Consider the following 18,013-nt stretch of genomic DNA (forward strand, 5'->3'; position numbering starts at 1 on the left):
CTTCATCCTGGGATCGACACGGAATGTGTCGATAGAGTTGGCCATCCTTTTCAATGTAGTCCGCGCATTTCTCGGGGCTTCGGTACTTCTCCTACTCGCTTTCGCCACTAGTTGCATTGTGGCGCTTGTCTTATGGTCTCTAGTGGCTGCCGGGACAGTGCGTTCGCTACTAGGTTGAGTTTCCCTTTGCGATACTTGATGTCGAAGGTATGTTGCTGTAATTCTAAAGCCCATCGTGCTATACAACCGGAGGGGCTTTCTATGGAATTCAGCCACTTCAGTGACATTTGATCCGTTATCACCTTGAATTTATATCCCTCTAGGTAGGGACTCATTTTCCGGAATCCCAAGACTATGGCGAGTCACTCCTTTTCGGTTGCCGAATAGTTGGTCTGCGCTTTATTCAGTTTGCGCTTAGCGTAAGCTATTACGCGTTCACCTCCTTCTAGTTTCTGTGCTATCACTGCACCAAGGCCGATGTTGCTAGCGTCCGTCTGCAAGGTAAATGTCTGGCTGAAATCCGGACACGAGAGGACAGGAGCCTCTGTTAACTTGTGCTTGATGCTTTCAAATGCTTATTGTTGCTCAGTTCCCCATTTCCAGTGTCTCCGTTTCTTTAAGAGGGCAGTGAACGGCTGGCTCATCGTCTCGAAGTCTGGTACAAAGCGGCGAACTAGGAGGTTATCCCAAAATATTAGCGTACTTATTTTACGCTAGTTACGGGCTTCAGCTCCTGAATGGCTGCTACTTTCTCGGGCTTTTGTCACTGATCACGTGACCTAAATAAAAAAAACTCGAATTTCTAGGGATTGATTCGAAGGTTGGCTAGCTGTAACCTCTGCAGTACCTTTCGTAAATTCTGTATGTGTTCCTCAAACGTAGAGCCTATGACGATTATGTCGTCAAGGTAGGCGAAGGCGTGTGGTTCCATCTCAGGGCCTATGACCTGGTCGAATACTCTCTGGAACGTCGCAGGTGCTGAATGTAAGCCGAATGGCATGACGCGCCATTGGAATAGGCCACGCCCATGTACGATGAAGGCTGTATATGATGGCTGTCTTGCTCTAGGTGTCTGCCAGTAGCCGTTCTTGAGGTCCAGACTACTCATATACCTTGCTTGTCGTAACTTGTCTAATATGTGTTGTATGTGGTTGGGCGTTTAGTTGCCGATAATCCACGCATAAACGCCACTTACCGTTTTTCTTCCGGGCCAATACAATCGGCGCGTTGTGTGGGCTGTGAGACGGTTCGATGCATCCCGTCGACATCAACTCATCGATCTCATCTGTAATGATAGCTTGCATCGCTGGATTTCGTGGAAAATATCGTTGCTTGATGGGGCGGATGTCGGTCATAGTGATTTTATGCTCCGCCACTGTCGTCACTCCACTCCTGGCTTCAAATTTTTGAAGCTCCTCCGCTAAGAAGTCGCGTATGCGGACCGCTTCCTTTCTCTTGTTGGTGGTCGATCTAGGCTGGACTCTATTAATCCTCCTGCACTTTAGCTTACGTCTTTTGTTGCACTTCGTCCTACTGGATTTTAGTAGTCGGCTTTTTGGTGTAGTTGGGATTGCGTTGTCTACCATTTCTGATGGCATGGTGTAGAAGGCCGCTAAATGCTGAGCATCTACCGCTGTCAGCACTACCTGGTGACCTCCGCAGGACAACTTAGCTCCCATGCACCCCAGTGTATCTAGTCCGAGTATGACGTCATCAATTGCACCGGGCATAACATGTAAGACTGCAGGAGCGATTACTGTCCGAGTTGGATGTTGGTCCTTATGGCGTCGTAAATCTTGCTGGTGCGGCCGTCGGCCATTTTTATTTGCATGGCTGCGGTTACCTTTTTACCACTCCCGGTTGCGTCCATACGTTCTGCAAGTCGTGACAATACGAAACTTTTTGAGGCGCCGGTGTCGATGACGGCTTCCGCCAAGCCTGATTAAGGCGTATAAACGGCCGCGCTTGTGATGCATAATTACTGCCGGTTCGGCGCTGAGTTCTGTGGGTCCGCCGCGTCTTTCCCCTGGCGGAACTTTCGGCCGTTTCCCTGGCGTCGGCCGCAACATTCTGTGGTGGTCCGGCCGAGTTGTATTTCTTACCTCGTGGTCAACTATGATGTGTCTCGTCCTCTTGCGGCGAGATGTCTCTACTGTTCGTCGATGTCGTTCATGGATTCCTTCGTACTCTTCTGCCAGCGTGATAAGTTCAGCTAGTGTCTCGAAATCTTCACGCGGATTGTAGAGTAGATAATCGGTGCGGCTATTTCGAAAGATTCTTTCCAATCGCTGCTCCTGGTTATATCCAGCGTGTCTCATTAGGTTCTGCATAGCGAGAACGTAATCTTTATATATTTCGCGAACGTGTTGTCTTCGTTGGCGTATGTCATTTTCGAGGCGTTCGAAGTAACGTGCTGGTAAGAAGAAACGCAAAAAATTTCTTTTGAAGGTGGTCCAACTCCTCCAATGTTCGTTTTTGTTGCGATACCATTGGAGAGCGGTACCGCGCAGAAAAAGGGGCATGGTTCTTGGAAGAAGGTCTGTGTCTATCATGTATACTTCAGAGGGTTGGAACCGTTCGATGAACGCTAATGGGTGTCTCCCGCTGTCGTACTTTACGGACCACTTCCTCACCTGGTCGATGATAGGTGCGAATGTAACTATCTGGTTCTGTTGAAGTGACATACCGTTATTCGGCGTGATTATTGGTGTCGACTGTCGTCGTGATGATTCCGCGAATATGTCCGCGGTTCCTCTGCCTTGATCTGGTGGATGTGGTGTCTTTTGATCGCCTTCGTCTCGTAAAGCGAACTCATTTGCTTTGTATGCAGCTTCCATTTTTTAAATTTTCCCGTGTATTTCGGAGTCCACGTGCGCCTTGGCTGCCAGTGCAGTTATGCGCTTCCGAATCTCCCGCGTGGTGCCTATGTGGTCACCCCAAATTTTCCGCGAAGGAAATTAGTTGCTCCTTAGATACGTTGTCCAACCACATAATATCTGTAATTTTCCGTGGTAAATCTCTTCCTGATGTTATACGATTTACAGGGTCCCTGCTCGTGCGCCAATTGTAACGAAGCTTTTTTTGCTGTCCCTGCTTCTTGTGATTTGCTGAGGTATACTCGTCGTGTCCAGGGTTCGTTACTATATATTTGTAAACTATGGGACTCTTTACAAATCGTATTTTATTTAATTTCCGTACATCTACAATTTCTCCTGCGTTTACTTTACTGTACAAAATGATGTTTTCCGCGTTGTAGTGGCGTCACCCGAGGATAGCGCTATGGTAGAGTAGGGGTTTGAGTGGTTCTTTAGCGCGTCACTATCACGCAGAACTACCGACTTCTTCACGCGTGACTTCCAGCCTTCGTACGGTAAAGAGTGAACTGCCTGCCAGAGGATCGACTCACTGCGAGACATTCACTCCTTGCCCCAGTAGCGTCATCCGCCTCTCAGCGTTCGGGGGGTGCTAAGCGACTTAGGTGGACTTACCTTGGCGTCCTGTGGTGAGGATATCCGACTGATACGGGCTACAACGACGATTCTGCCGCTGATGGTGTAGGCCTCGACGGCGATTCTACCGCTGCATGCGTTGACGCTCGAGTGTGCTATGACGACGCTCGGGTGTCTCTGCCAGCGCTCGTGTAGGCTTGGACGACGATGTACTGCTGCGTGTGTTGCTGTGAAAAACTTATCCCGGACCACAGGAGACTGTGTTGGCGACCGAAAGTTAAGGGTTGAGTCGGTCAGAGGATCAACTCACTACCGAGCTCACCCTTAACAAACGGCATTCACAACTTAAGACACTTAGACTAGAGGATGGACTCACTACTGAATCTAGTTTCGTACGTGTGATCGCTGTTACAGTCCTGTGCTGACTGCCTGAGCTTTCTGCCAAGCCGTGTGTTGCTTGCTCGCGCGTTTCCAACTTTGGGATGGCGTGTGCGGCTAGAAGTGGCGTGGTTTTTCCATTGCAGACCAATACTTGTTGTATTGCTTACGTGGCGTGATTTTACCATATCGTGTATACGTGCTTGCTATGTTTCGTTTTTCCTTCTTCTTGTATCATACACAGTTGTTTAACAGGGTGCGTCTTCATGCGTTGTGTGGGCTAAATTCCGTATGGATATAGTTCTCACACTGTCTATGCTGCATAGTCTGACAGCCCTGATATAGTCGATTTTTAACAAAACATCGCTTCTAGAACATTCTGGCAACTACGAATTCGCTAACTAGTTGCTTCTGGCAATTTATCGTCGACTCGATTTTGTTCTATTATCCGTGTTCGTCACAATATCTACATACGTATGTATGGTACAATTGTACGCCAAACAATGACGGAACCAATTATTTTCCAATATGTTCAATGTTTACTTAATTTTATTTTTTTTAATTATAATTTATTATCTATGTATACAACATAATAAGTTACAAGTGTGCTCGAATCTATTTTTATATGGAAGAAAATGAGAGGAACATAAATCACCAAAAAAATTGTCAAATATCAACGATAATAATAATATTGTAATAACCATGTTAAATAAGCTTCAAACTCTATACACTAGTATTAACAATATTTTTTTAAACAAATTAAGAAAACTAAAAAAAAAGTATTAAACACTAAACCTAGTATAGGGGAAAACTTCGCTTTGCAGTTGTTTTATCCATCAGTGTAAAAACGTTGAGATCACATACCTGAAACTACATGAAGGCCTTCATGTCTCGGCATGTAAAATATAAAACGTTGTTGAATATATCAGCGTGTTTACAACCATATTCTACATACATAATGAAGTTTTGATTAAATTCAAAATAACACCACCAAAACCAGAAAAAACTTACCATGGTGTGATACTATTTTCGAAAAGGCAGCGCGAATTGGAGCGTGGTGGAATAAATAAACCGGTATTTTGTGTCCTGGTTAACTATCGCTCGGGCTATGAAACAATTAAAAAGCAATAATATATAATATGATTAGGGAAAACATACAAATTTTCGATTGTATTTAAATTTTCCAAGCCAATGGCGCTTTGCGTGCAAGTGTTATCCCAAAACTTTATCACACATTCGCAATGAATGCAATGAAAATTTTCGATATGTGCGCCATTTTCTTAAAAAGTGGAAGCCTTTTCTGCACCCTTATCTTAAAATGACTTCTTCTTGCAATCTATCGAACGTTTCTTACAAAAATGACGAAATTTTGAAATACATATTTATAGAACCATATATATATCTTGAAAAATCAAATGAGGGAAAAGATGAGAAATTGTGCATATTTTTCATACAATTTGCTTCAAAAAGAGAATAAGAGAAGAGGAGCAAACAAAATTAATTAAGCGTTGCCATGCTTATATTTTGCCACGAATAAATAATTTTACAATGTACTTGATACCCACCAAGTACTTGTGCACACGTATCGAAGTACAAATAATAATCGGTTTTAGTAAAAGAATCGAGTATTTATTTCGAAGTACTGGAACATCAGTAGTTGTTAGGTCAATTTTTCTGAGTAGTCGAAGTATTAACAGAGAATGTGGATTATAGAGAAGGTTCACAGTGCGGCCATTATCAAAATATTTCACTTTCGCAAGGGAACTGAAAACGACGAGCGTGTTTCACCACAGAACACATTTAATCAGAGAATGTTAATATATTGAGAGCTCATAAGAGCCTGTAGCCCGAATCTGCCAACTGGAGGATGGAGATTCGTCAGGGCCTTGGACGACCCCGCAACGGAAAATGGTGTGGAGACGAAACGAGCCACAATGCAGATTATGTTGCTTCTAACGAAGGAATCCGTAGAACCGCTAGCGAAAAGTGGCGGAGAGATCAACTACGAATTCACAAAAGTGAAGGTCATGACCTACAAGTCAGACGCCGATGCAGGAGAAAACTTGACATCGGAATCGGAGTGCGAAGTCGAGGAAGATCCAGTGGAGTCCTCGAGCGACGCAGAGAACACAGCTCTAAACTTTACACTGAGAGTGACTCTCATGATGATGTAGAGAAGACACAACTAATGCGTCTTCTCCAAATTAATCTACAGCACAGCAAACTAGCGTTTCTAGCCCTAGTTAACCGCATGGCAGAAGAACGGCCTGACTTCGTCCTCATTCAGGAGCCATGGGTTAATGGAGGGTGTATTTGCGGTCTGAGGACACCGGTATATAATTTAGGCGCGGATGGTTGTGTAGGTAAGCCTAGGACATGTATATTGGCTAGCAAAAAGCTTAATGTTAATTATACAGTTACAATAGTAACGACACTACAGTAGTAAGCTGGGAGACGGGCGAAAAGCAATACCGGCTGGCATCATGCTACATGCCATACGACGAGGTAGCAGTACCATCGCAGCTGTTCAAAGAGCTGGTACGAGACACCGAAGCATCCAAGTGTTCGATTATACTTGGGTACGACTCCAATGCGCACCACATACTATGGGGAAGCACGGATATTAATAAAAGGGGTGAGTTGCTCTTTAATTATTTAATAGAAAGTAAGCTTTTGTTATGCAACAAAGGTAGTACGCCAACATTTATAACCAGAAACAGACAGGAAGTATTAGATATAACACTGGTATCCGAAGAACTGGTGGATAAAATAACACATATTGGAGGAGCATTCCTTCTCAGATCACCGCTACATTGAGTATATAATTGAAGAAAATGTAGTTAGGGAAGAGAAATTTAGGAATCATAGAAAAACGAACTGGCAGATGCACATGCAGGAGCTAAAAAATCGAATTCCTTTGAGTCCACCATTTCAACCGGAAAAGAAAGAGGACCTAGACATCCTCGTTAAACAATTCACAGATTCTTGTCGTCAAGCACTAGAGGTGGTTTGTCCATTAACGTACAGTAAGTGAAGAATTAGACCTTCTTGGTGGTCTACCATACTTAAGAACATGCAGAAAAATTACAGGAAGCAATTCAATTTTGCCAAATTATCCCAAAAAGATAGAGAGTGGGATAGCTACCATAACCACCTACGGACATACAAAAAGGAGGTAAGAAAGGCAAAAAGAAATTCGTGGAAATCTTTTTGTAATGACATCGAGAATACGGCAGAAGCGTCTCGACTGAGAAATATAATGACACATGGATACTCACTTCTCAGACAGTTCCGAGAACCTCATACGGGAGCATATACTGGAGAGTGAAGTGGGCTCAGAGTCCCCTCCGCTAGACATAGTGTCAGATAGTAATGTTTTAAGGGCAATAGGCAGCTTCAAGCCTTATAAAACACCGGGACCAGACGGATTATTCCCGGCTCAGTTACAGCAGTCCCTGAGCTACACAATAAACTGGTTAACAACCATGCTTAGAGGGGCACTGAAATTAAACTATATTCCCTCGATATGGAGGGAAGTCAAGGTGATATATATACCAAAGGCTGGCAAAAGCTCACACATTAATCCAAAGGATTTTAGACCAATTAGTCTCTCATCATTTCTTTTAAAAACGCTGGAGAAACTAATAGAAATACATATAAGGGACAAACTAAACCCAGGTAAAATGGCAGTTTCACAGCAGGTGTACTCGAAGGGTAGATTAACCGAAACGGCATTAAGCTCAGTGGTAACAGAGATTGAAAAGTCTCTGGAAATAAAAGAATACACCCTCGTAGCCTTCCTAGACATAGAAGGTGCCTTCAACAACATCCAGCCGAAAGCCGTATTGAACGCGCTAAAAGATCTGGGCATCTCTGAGCCTCTCCGGAAATTAATTGAACAGATTCTCTTGGGCAGGTCAATTATTTCAACGCTGGGAGCTTCAACGATGCTCAGATCTGTCCGAAGGGGTACACCCTAAGGAGGCGTGTTATCCCCACATCTCTGGATCCTGAAAATGAATAAAATGCTTGTGGGTCTAGAAAAGAAGGGGGTACATGTTGTGGCCTACGCTGATGATGTGGCAGTCTCGGTTAGGGGCAAGTTCCCGAACACCGTCGCTAGCCTTATGCAGACAATATTAAACGATATTAATTGATGGGCCGTATCATGCGGACTGAATTTAAATGCTAGCAAGACAGAACTAGTATTGTTCACTAAGAAACACAGTACTCCAGAAATCACGCCGCCCTTTTTAAATAGCACCAGGCTAACGATAGGAGATAAAGCAAGCTACTTGGGACTAATTTTGGACAGGAAGCTTTCTTGGAAACAAAACTTGGAAGCGAGGGTAAAGAAAGCAGCTACAGCGCTTTACACGTGTAAAAGAATGGTGGGGCCAGATAGGGACTGACACCTCGGGTGGCTCACTGGCTGTACACAGCAATTGTAAGGCCGATCATGACCTACGTATATTAGTATGGTGGTCAATTATAGAAAAGAAATATGCGATTAGAAGCATGGAAAGTATACAAAGAGCAGCTAGTATTTGCATCAGTGAAGCTCTCAGAACTACGCCGAGCCAGGCACTCAACATAATTTTACACTTGCTACCAACAGATCTGTATTGCAAGCAAATGGCAGCGAAATCAGCTCTAAGACTGAGGGAATACTCCGCCAGCAACAAGGGGCATACTATGATAGTCAGAAAGTTCGCGTTTCTTCCCATAACTACGGATTTTCGCAATCCTATGGAGCTGAACTTAAATCCGGTCCTCAATATTGCCTTCCCCTCCAGAGATAAGTGGGAAAGGGACGTAGTGGACAAGGAAGCAGGGATAAGCTTCTATACGGATGGTTCCAAACTGGATAACCGAGTAGGCGGCGGTGTCTTCTCGGCTAAACTAGATACCAAAATCGCCTTGCGGTTACCAAGCGGAGGTCACTGCAATTAATGAAAGCCTTCTTGTACTAACAAGAAGTGTAATCACAACAAGAAGTGTATTTATATATACAGACAGCCAGGCGGCTTTGAAATCTCTGATGTCTCATAGGATTTCGTCGAAGACAGTGAAATATTGCCATGATCTTCTAGCGGATCTGTCATCCTATTTCACGGTAAATCTGCAATGGGTCCCAGAACACAGTGACATCCCTGGGAACTGCGTGGCAGATGAACTAGCCAGAACAGGCACTACCCTACAACTAGATCCTGGTAAGGAGGACATAAATATGCCTCTGGCTACTTGTAGATACTTAATCGACAAACATGTCATTAATATAGCCGAGTGTCAGTGGAATCGGATAACTGACCTGCTCAACTAGCAGGCAAACGTGGCAAGAATGGAATATGAGCCGCACATGCCGACTGTTAAAATTCAAGAGGAATGATATAAGAACTCTAGTAGGAGTACTAACAGGCCACTGTCTAATAGGCAGACATGCAAGTAGACTTGGCACGCCATATAACGACTATTGTAGAAGCTGTCAGGAAATTGAAGAGGAGGAGACCATTAAACATTTTCTATGCGATTGCACAGCACTCTATAGGAAAAGAATCGCAACCATTGGTCGTGGGTTTCTTGACGACGTCTCGGAGGTTGCACAGAAGTACGGGGTGGTTCAGAGAGGAGCCAATAGAGTGAGGGGACCACAGTGGGCCTCCTAAAGGCCTAGGTGTGTCGAATGACAGCCACCTTACCTACCTACCTACCTAATATATTAAGAAGGCGCAAATGTTAAAAAGTACTTATTTGAGCTATTCACAAGTGGGAACATCGAAAAATACAACTTCGACTCTTTTGAAATAACGGAGAAAATGCTATAAATAAACACAGCGAATGTTCTTAAATGAATTATGCACATGCTGATTTACTTTTGCATATTACCAAAAATCATAATTTTTGTATTTTAAAATAATCCTTCAAATTATATAAGAGGATTATTGGTTAACGCCGCAGAATTAACAACAAAATAAGTAATTAATAGATAAATTCTTCAACACATTTTTGTGCTTTGCATGAACAATATCTAATATGCAAAGGATAACAATAAAACAATGGCTAAGCGGCCGCGGTTTCCCATCTGCGGTGGCTCAAGTCGTAGGCGTGAAGCAGTTAAGGTCAATCCGAATACGATCATATAAGGTCGAATCCTAAAACTCATGCAACTTCAATTTTAATTTATTATACCCTGAACAGGGTATATTAAGTTTACCACGAAGTTTGTAACACCCAGAAGGAAACGTCGGAGACCCTATAAAATATATATATAAATGATCAGCTTGATGAGCTGAGTTGATTTAGCCATGTCCGTCTGTCTGTCTGTATATATACAAACTAGTCCCTCAGTTTTTATGCTATCGATCTGAAATTTTGCACCTGTCCTTTTCTAACAGCTGCTCATTTGTCGGAACGGCCCATATCGGACCATTATAGCATATAGCTGCAATACAAACTGAACAATCGGAATCAAGTCTTTGTATGGAAAAATATTTCATTTGACGAGGTATCTTCATAAAATTTGGCAGGGATTATTATTTGAGGCAACAATGTAATCTGCGAAGAAATTATTGAGATCGGATGACTATAGCATATAGATGCCATACAAACTGAACAATCGGAATGAAGTGCTTCTATGGAAAACTCTTTCATTCGACGAGGTATCTTCACTAAATTTGGCATGTATTATTATTTAAAGCATTAATCTAATCTCTAAAGAAATTGTATAGATCAGATGACTATAGCATATAGCTGCCATATTAACTGAACGATCGGAGTAAAGTGCTTGCATGTAAAATTTTTTTATTTGACGAGGTATCTTCACGAAATCAGGCACGAGTTACTGTTTAAGGCAACAAATTATTCTCCACAGAAATTGGTCAGATCAGATCACTATATAATATAGCTGCCATACAAATTGAACGTTCGGAATCATGTTCTTGTAAGGGGCCTTTGTATTTGTGAAGGGTATTATAGCTTCTGCGCAACCGAAGTTAACGTTTTTTCTTGTTTTTTATTTTATTAATTGGAATCGTAGCATATCTCAATTCAATTAGTTTAATAGCATATATTACTTCCTAAAAAATAAAAATATTTCAGGAAAATATGTTCATATGTTTAGGTTTATGGAATATTACCTTATTTATTCGTATTTACACAAATGTGACAACCACACAATCACACGTACGCTGATGCTTGCTTCTTATTGCCCCGCACAAACAATGACTTTTGTCTACATTTTTTACTTTTTTGCGTAAAGCAAGTTAAACAATCGCAAGCAAGAAGGAATTTCAGATATAATTTATTAATCGAAATTATTTTAAAAAAGTTTAGATTAGTATGAATTTATGTTTATATATATTTTTACGTAAATATTATAATATTGAGTAACTAAGCACTAAGATAACAGAATTTTCTATACAAATTAAGCAATATAATATTATGATACAATCCACCGTTGAAACGCTTTTGACCATGATGGCCCACAGTGAAAGTAACGGCGAGTTGGCGCGTAGACGGGGTGGAGCAAAAAATTGAGTTCTGACAAAACATTGAAAAAAACGAAATGACAACTTTGCCGACAAACATACATACAGACGAGCTCGCATACATTTTCACGCCGGATTTTGCGCACAGTCGCGGGGTTGACAAAATTTGTTTGAATGGACAATTTTGCGACAATGTCAGTCGGCTATGTTGTCTCGTTTTCCTTTTTACAGTGGTTTGCTATTGAAATTTGACTTATGCTCTTTTGAAATACTACGACTACCGATTGGGCTGCATTTTCATGCCATTGAATTTAGATAAAATGGGCTAAATTGAAAATCAATGAAATTATAATATTAAGTAAACGTGCATAAGAACCATATGAAATGTGCTTAGAACTAATATAAGTAATAAGGAATTTCATATAAATGGTAATTTTATATAAATTTTATAATATAATGTCATATATAATATAACGAGTAATATGAAGTAAATTTAAAATATATTTCAAGTCGTTAATGTTGTCATGTTTTCAATTCTCCTTTCTAAAGGAACATCAGACAAATTCTTCAATTTTTGATTTTTAGCAAATGTTGTGAGGAAGCAGCTTGTGGGCAACTTACAAATGCGAGGGGATGGTAGGATATTCAGTGATACACATTATAAAATTAAAATTTTGCTCATTCTTCAATTTTACTGAACCTATTCTAATTTAATTTCATTAATTTTTATTTAAACTTCATTTTCGTGCATTTGTGGTAGCAAATCCATATGAAAACCAAATTTGGTTGACCAGACGCACAGAAAATAGAGCGCAGTGCAGAGTTATAAACGATCGCACTTCGTTTTGTAGCATACGCGCGTTCCTTATAAATGAATTTGTTGTCGTTGTAATATGAAATACTTAGAAAATATGGTGCGAGTTTGCTCGAATCTTATTGTTCGATGATGGTGCGTCTGCGATTTTTTTTGTAGCTTGCGTGAATGTTTGATTTTCTTACAAAAGGCATATCTTGGGGCATACATGCATACATATGTACATCTGTGTACATATATGCAAATATATTTAGACATGCGAATGGAGGAAAGGCAATTTTGGGAATATTCAAATTGATTATTTAAAGCAAGTAAAAAATGAAACTGTTCACACATTAGACTAATATTGTGTTTGTGGTGTTGATTGTATAGCACGGCTCCTTATTGAAAATTTACATAAAATATATTGCCTGAGTGCTAATCCTATCACAGATGTTGTTTTATTTCTGATTTAATTTTTATAAACCGTTTTTATTGAATTTTCTTTAAATTTAATTTTTGCCTCATTATATATATTAGCTGTTACTTTAAAAGGTGGTAAAAATTTGCTTGGTTCCTTGTTAAAGGGGTGTAGTTTGTTGAGTTCGATTATCATGAGGGAAAGGTACCTTTGTGTCATGGTGTAAATGAACTTTCGAACTTGCGCATTTTCGATGTTCCCTTTTAATCCTTTACATTTTAGCACAGCTAACATTTGCTTCTTCTCTATACATTAACATTCTCTAAAATGTCACCACACCTATCAATTTACGCAACGAACTACACCACTCTATAAGCAAAATGTATATACATACATATTCACAGATGTACTTTGGTATGCGCATAAACAAAAATTGAAATAATAAAAACGAAAGAAATTGACTTCTGACAAGAAAATATAAATAATGAGGGAAATAATATGAAAATATAAATTAAATTATCATTTAATAAACTAGAGAGAGGGAGAGAACCAAATGTCCAGATGGATTTTAGCCCACACAACACATGAAGACGCACCCTGTTAAATAAAATCAACGCAACGAGTATTGGGCCGCAACGGAAAAATCACGCCACTTTTAGCAACACACGCCATCCTAAAGCAACATGTTGCGACACAACAGTTAAATCACGCCACGCAAGCAACACATCGAGTATTGGGCTGCAACGGGAAAATCACGCCACTTCTAGCAACACACGCTATCCTAAGCATCATGTTGCGAACGGGCAAGCAAGCAACACACGGCTTGGCGGAAAGCAAGCAGGCCGATCATCAGTCATTCAGGACAGGACTGTGACAGCGAGCACAACGCTGGACGGGTGATCGGAGAATATCTTCTACGGTAGCACGCGAGCAGCGGTGGAATCGGGGTAAGCCTACGCGGGCGCTTGCAGAAACGTCCGGGCGTCATCGCGGTAGCACCAACGAGCGTCAATTCACGCAGCGGTGGAGTCGCTGTCGAGGTCATCATCGGAGCAGGACACGGAATGTAAGTCATCCCGGGACGCGTAGCACACCCAGAGCAGTATACTAACTATTCAACGGGAGCGCGGAAAGGCAGACGACGTTTTCCGGCGGTAAGGAGTGAATGTCTCGCAGTGAGTCGATCCTCTGGCAGGCATTTCACTCCTTAACGTACGAAGGCCGGAAGTCACGCGTGAAGTGGGTAGTGAGTCGGGTGACGCTCCTACAACGCGGATCCAGAGATTGTGTAATTGAAAGTGGAATGAACGCCAGCATCGGGTGACGCTCCTACAACGTGGATCTAAATACATACAATACAGAACCAGATGTTTACATTCGCACCTATCATCGACCAGGTGAGGAAGTGGTCCGAAAAGTACGACGGCGGGAGAGACCCATTAGCGTTCATCGACCGATTGGAAGAGCTCTCCTAAGTATACATGATAGACACAGACCTTCTTCCAAGAACCATGCCCGAGTTACTGTGCGGTGCCGCTCTCCAATGGTATCGCAACAACAACGAACATTGGAGGAGTTGGAGTACCTTCAAAAGGGATTTTTTGCGATTCTTCTTACCAGCACGTTACTTCGAACGCCTCGAAGATGACGTACGGCAACGAAGACAACACGCGCGGGAAAAGTACAAAGACTACGTCCTCACTATGCAGAACCTAATGACACACGCTGGATATAATCAGGAGCAGCGATTAGAAAGGATCTTCCGAAATAGCCACACTGATTATCTGCTCTACATTTGGCGTCGAGATTTCGAGACACTAGCCGAACTTATCACCCTGCAGAAGAGTACGAGGGCATTCATGAAGGACATCGGAGAACTGTAGAGACGGCGCGCCGCGAGACGACGAGACACATCATAGGTGACCACGAGGTAAGAAGTACATCTCGGCCAGACCATCCACCCGTCCAGATATTTTGCTGGGAGCCCCGAAAGATATTTTGCTGGGAGTGTGGTCGAGCGGGGCGCTAACCGAAGAATGTTGCGGCCAACGACAGGGAAACGGCCGAGTGTTCCGCCAGTGGAAAGGCGCGACGGACCCACAGAACTTAGCGCCGACCCGCCAGTAATTATGTATTATGTATGGCCGGTTGTACGCCTATATCGTCACGACTTGCAGAACGTATGAACACGACCAGGAATGGTAGGAAGGTAACCGTAGCCATGCAAATACAAATTGCCGACGGTACCACCAGCAAGATTTACGACGCCGTTGAAACCAACATCCAACTCGGAAAGTCATCGCTCCAAGCAGTGTTACATGTTATGCCCGGTGCGATTGATGACGTCATACTCGGGTTAGATACACTGGGGAGCATGGAAGCTAAGATATCCTGCGGAGGTCATCAGGTAGTGCTGACAACGCCAGACGCTCAGCATTCAGCGGCCTCCTACACCATGCCACCAGAAAAGGTAGGCAACGCAACGCCAACTACACCAAATAGCCGACTACAAAAATCCAGTAGAACGAAGTGCAACAAAAGACGTAAACTAAAGTGCAGGAGGATTAATAGAGTCGAGCCTAGATCGACCATCAACGAGAGAAACGAAGCGGCCCGCATACGCGACTTCTTAGCAGAGGAACTTCAAAAATTTGAAACCATGAGTGGAGTGACGACAGTGGCGGGGCATAAAATCACGATGACCGACAACCGCCCCATCAAGCAGCGATATTTCCCACGAAATCCAGCGATGCAAGCGGTTATCAACAACGAAATCGATGAGCGGCTATCGAAGAGATGCATCGAGCCGTCACACAGCCCACACAGCGCGCCGATTGTATTGGCCCGAAAGAAAAACGGTAAGTGGCGTCTATGCGTGGATTATTGGCAACTCAACGCCCGATCAGTACCCGACGCATACCCCTTACCTAGGATACAACACATCTTGGACGAGTTACGACGAGCAAGGTATATTAGTAGTCTGGACCTCAAGAACGGCTACTGGCAGATACCTTTGGAGCAAGGCAGCCGCACATACACAGCCTTCACCGTACCTGTTCGTGGCCTATTCCAATGGCGCGTCATGCCATTCGGCTTACACTCGGCACCTGCGACGTTCCAGAGGGTACTCGACCGGGTCATAGGTCCAGAGATGGAACCACACGCCTTCGCCTACCTCGACGACATAATCGTGATAGGCTCTACATTCAAGGAACATATACAGAATCTACGAAAGGTACTGCAGAGACTACAGCAGGCCAACCTTCGTATCAATCCTGAGAAATGCGAGTTTTTTAAAAAGGAACTTCGGTATTTAGGTCACGTGATCAGTGACAAAGGCATCCACACCGACCCCAAGAAAGTAGCAGCAATACAGGAGCTGAAGCCGCCAACTAACGTAAAATAAGTACGCCAATATCTTGGGATAGCCTCCTGGTATCGCCGCTTTGTACCCGACTTCGCGACGATGAGCCAGCCGCTCACCGCTTTATTAAAGAAAGGAAGACACTGGAAATGTGGAGCTGAACAACAAGAAGCGTTTGAAAGCATCAAGTGTAAGCTAACAGAGGCTCCGGTCCTCGCATGTCCAGATTTCAGCCAGACATTTACCTTGCAGACGGACGCCAGCAACATCGGCCTTGGTGCAGTGCTAGCACAGAAACTAGAAGGAGGTGAACGCGTAATAGCTTACGCTAAGCGCAAACTAAATAAGGCGGAGACCAACTATTCGGCAACCGAAAAGGAGTGCCTCGCCATAGTCTGGGGTATCCGGAAAATGAGACCCTACCTTGAGGGATATAAATTCAAGGTGATAACGGATCACATGTCGGTCGTATAGCACGATGGGCTTTAGTGTTACAGCAACATACTTTCGACATCGAATATCGCAAAGGGAAACTCAACCTAGTAGCGGATGCACTGTCCCGTCAGCCGCTAGAGACCATGAAAACGAGTGGCGAAAACGAGCAGAGGAAGTACGCGCGAACCCCGAGAAGTACGCGGACTACATGGAAAAGGATGGCCAACTCTATCGCCATATTCGGTGTCGATCCCAGGATGAAGAGGCTGTACCCTGGAAGCTATGTGTGCCTAAACCCCTCCGCCTAAGACTCCTGCAAGAGAACCACGATATACCTAGCGCCGGACATATGGGTATACGCCGGACAGTAGCCCAGGTGGCTAACGGATATTACTGGCCAGGGATGTTCCGCGACATTAGCCGTTACTTACGCCAGTGTGAGTCTTGCCAGAAATACAAGGAAGGTCAGCAGAAACCAGCAGGAAAGATGCTTTCACAGGTAGCACTAGAACCGTTTGCCACAGTTTGGTCTGACTTCATTGGACCTTGACCGCGATCCACACATTGAAATACTATGTTACTAGTATTCTTCGACCGCTTCAGCAAGTGTGTAGAGTTAGTCCCCATGAGGCGCGCTACAGCAGAAGGACTTCGTCGCGCATTTAGAGAACGAATCCTTACAAGATTTGGCGTCCCGAAGATTATTATTTCGGACAACGGCGTGCAATTTACTAGTACGCTGTGGCAACACTACCTTAAGGAACTAGGGGTACGCCAGCAATTCACCCCACCTTACACCCCTCAAGAGAATCCCACGGAACGAGCCAATCGGACAATTAAACGAATTATTGCACAACTCAGTAAGGCCCGACACCAGCGATAGGATGATTTTCTCCCAGAGATCGAGCTCGCAATGAACACCAGCATTTCGACATCCACGGGATATAGCCCAGCATTCCTCGTACAAGGACGAGAGCCGCGACTGCCAAAGGCACTCTTCGACGAAGTTAATATCGGCACTGACATCCAAGACGGCTGAGGAAAAGTCCAATAGGATGCAGGAAGCCTTCAAAATTGTTCGGCAAAATATAGAGAGGGCGACAACGGATCAAGCCTGGCATTATAACCTGAGACGCAAAAAATGGACCCCCGTGATCGGAGAACTAGTTCTCGCGAAAGAACATCACCTCTCTAAAGCCACTGAGGGCTTCGCCGCAAAGTTAGCCCCGAAGTACGAGGACCCTTATCAAATTTTCAGGTATGCCTCACCATTGATCGTAGAACTTCGAAAAATTGATGGTGGAAAGGAGAAAACGGTGAACATCAGCGAATTGAAACCGTACCACATGGCTGTAACAGTTAAAAAAAAAAAAAATAATAATAATAATAGAAAATATTTAAATGAGCAAATTGGTGACCAACCGAGCCAGTTACATTCATTCAACCGCGAGCTGTCAGCAAGGCATGACGTACCGGACATTTTAAAGAAGGTAAAATTAAAATAAAAGATATGAATAACGACGAGAAGTGGGAAAATAGTTTGAAGCGGTTCCGTGAACGGATGGAGGAGGAGAAGGTAAAGCTCCCCAGGACACAGGCAGCAGCCAGCCCCACAGGCACTAGAAGTGCTAGCTAAGCGCGTGCAGACGCTATGCACGCGGCGTCGCGACACCTAAAACTGATACA

This window comes from Bactrocera oleae, chromosome 4, assembly GCF_042242935.1.
Source record: "Bactrocera oleae isolate idBacOlea1 chromosome 4, idBacOlea1, whole genome shotgun sequence".
In the NCBI taxonomy this organism is placed as follows: Eukaryota; Metazoa; Arthropoda; class Insecta; order Diptera; family Tephritidae; genus Bactrocera; species Bactrocera oleae.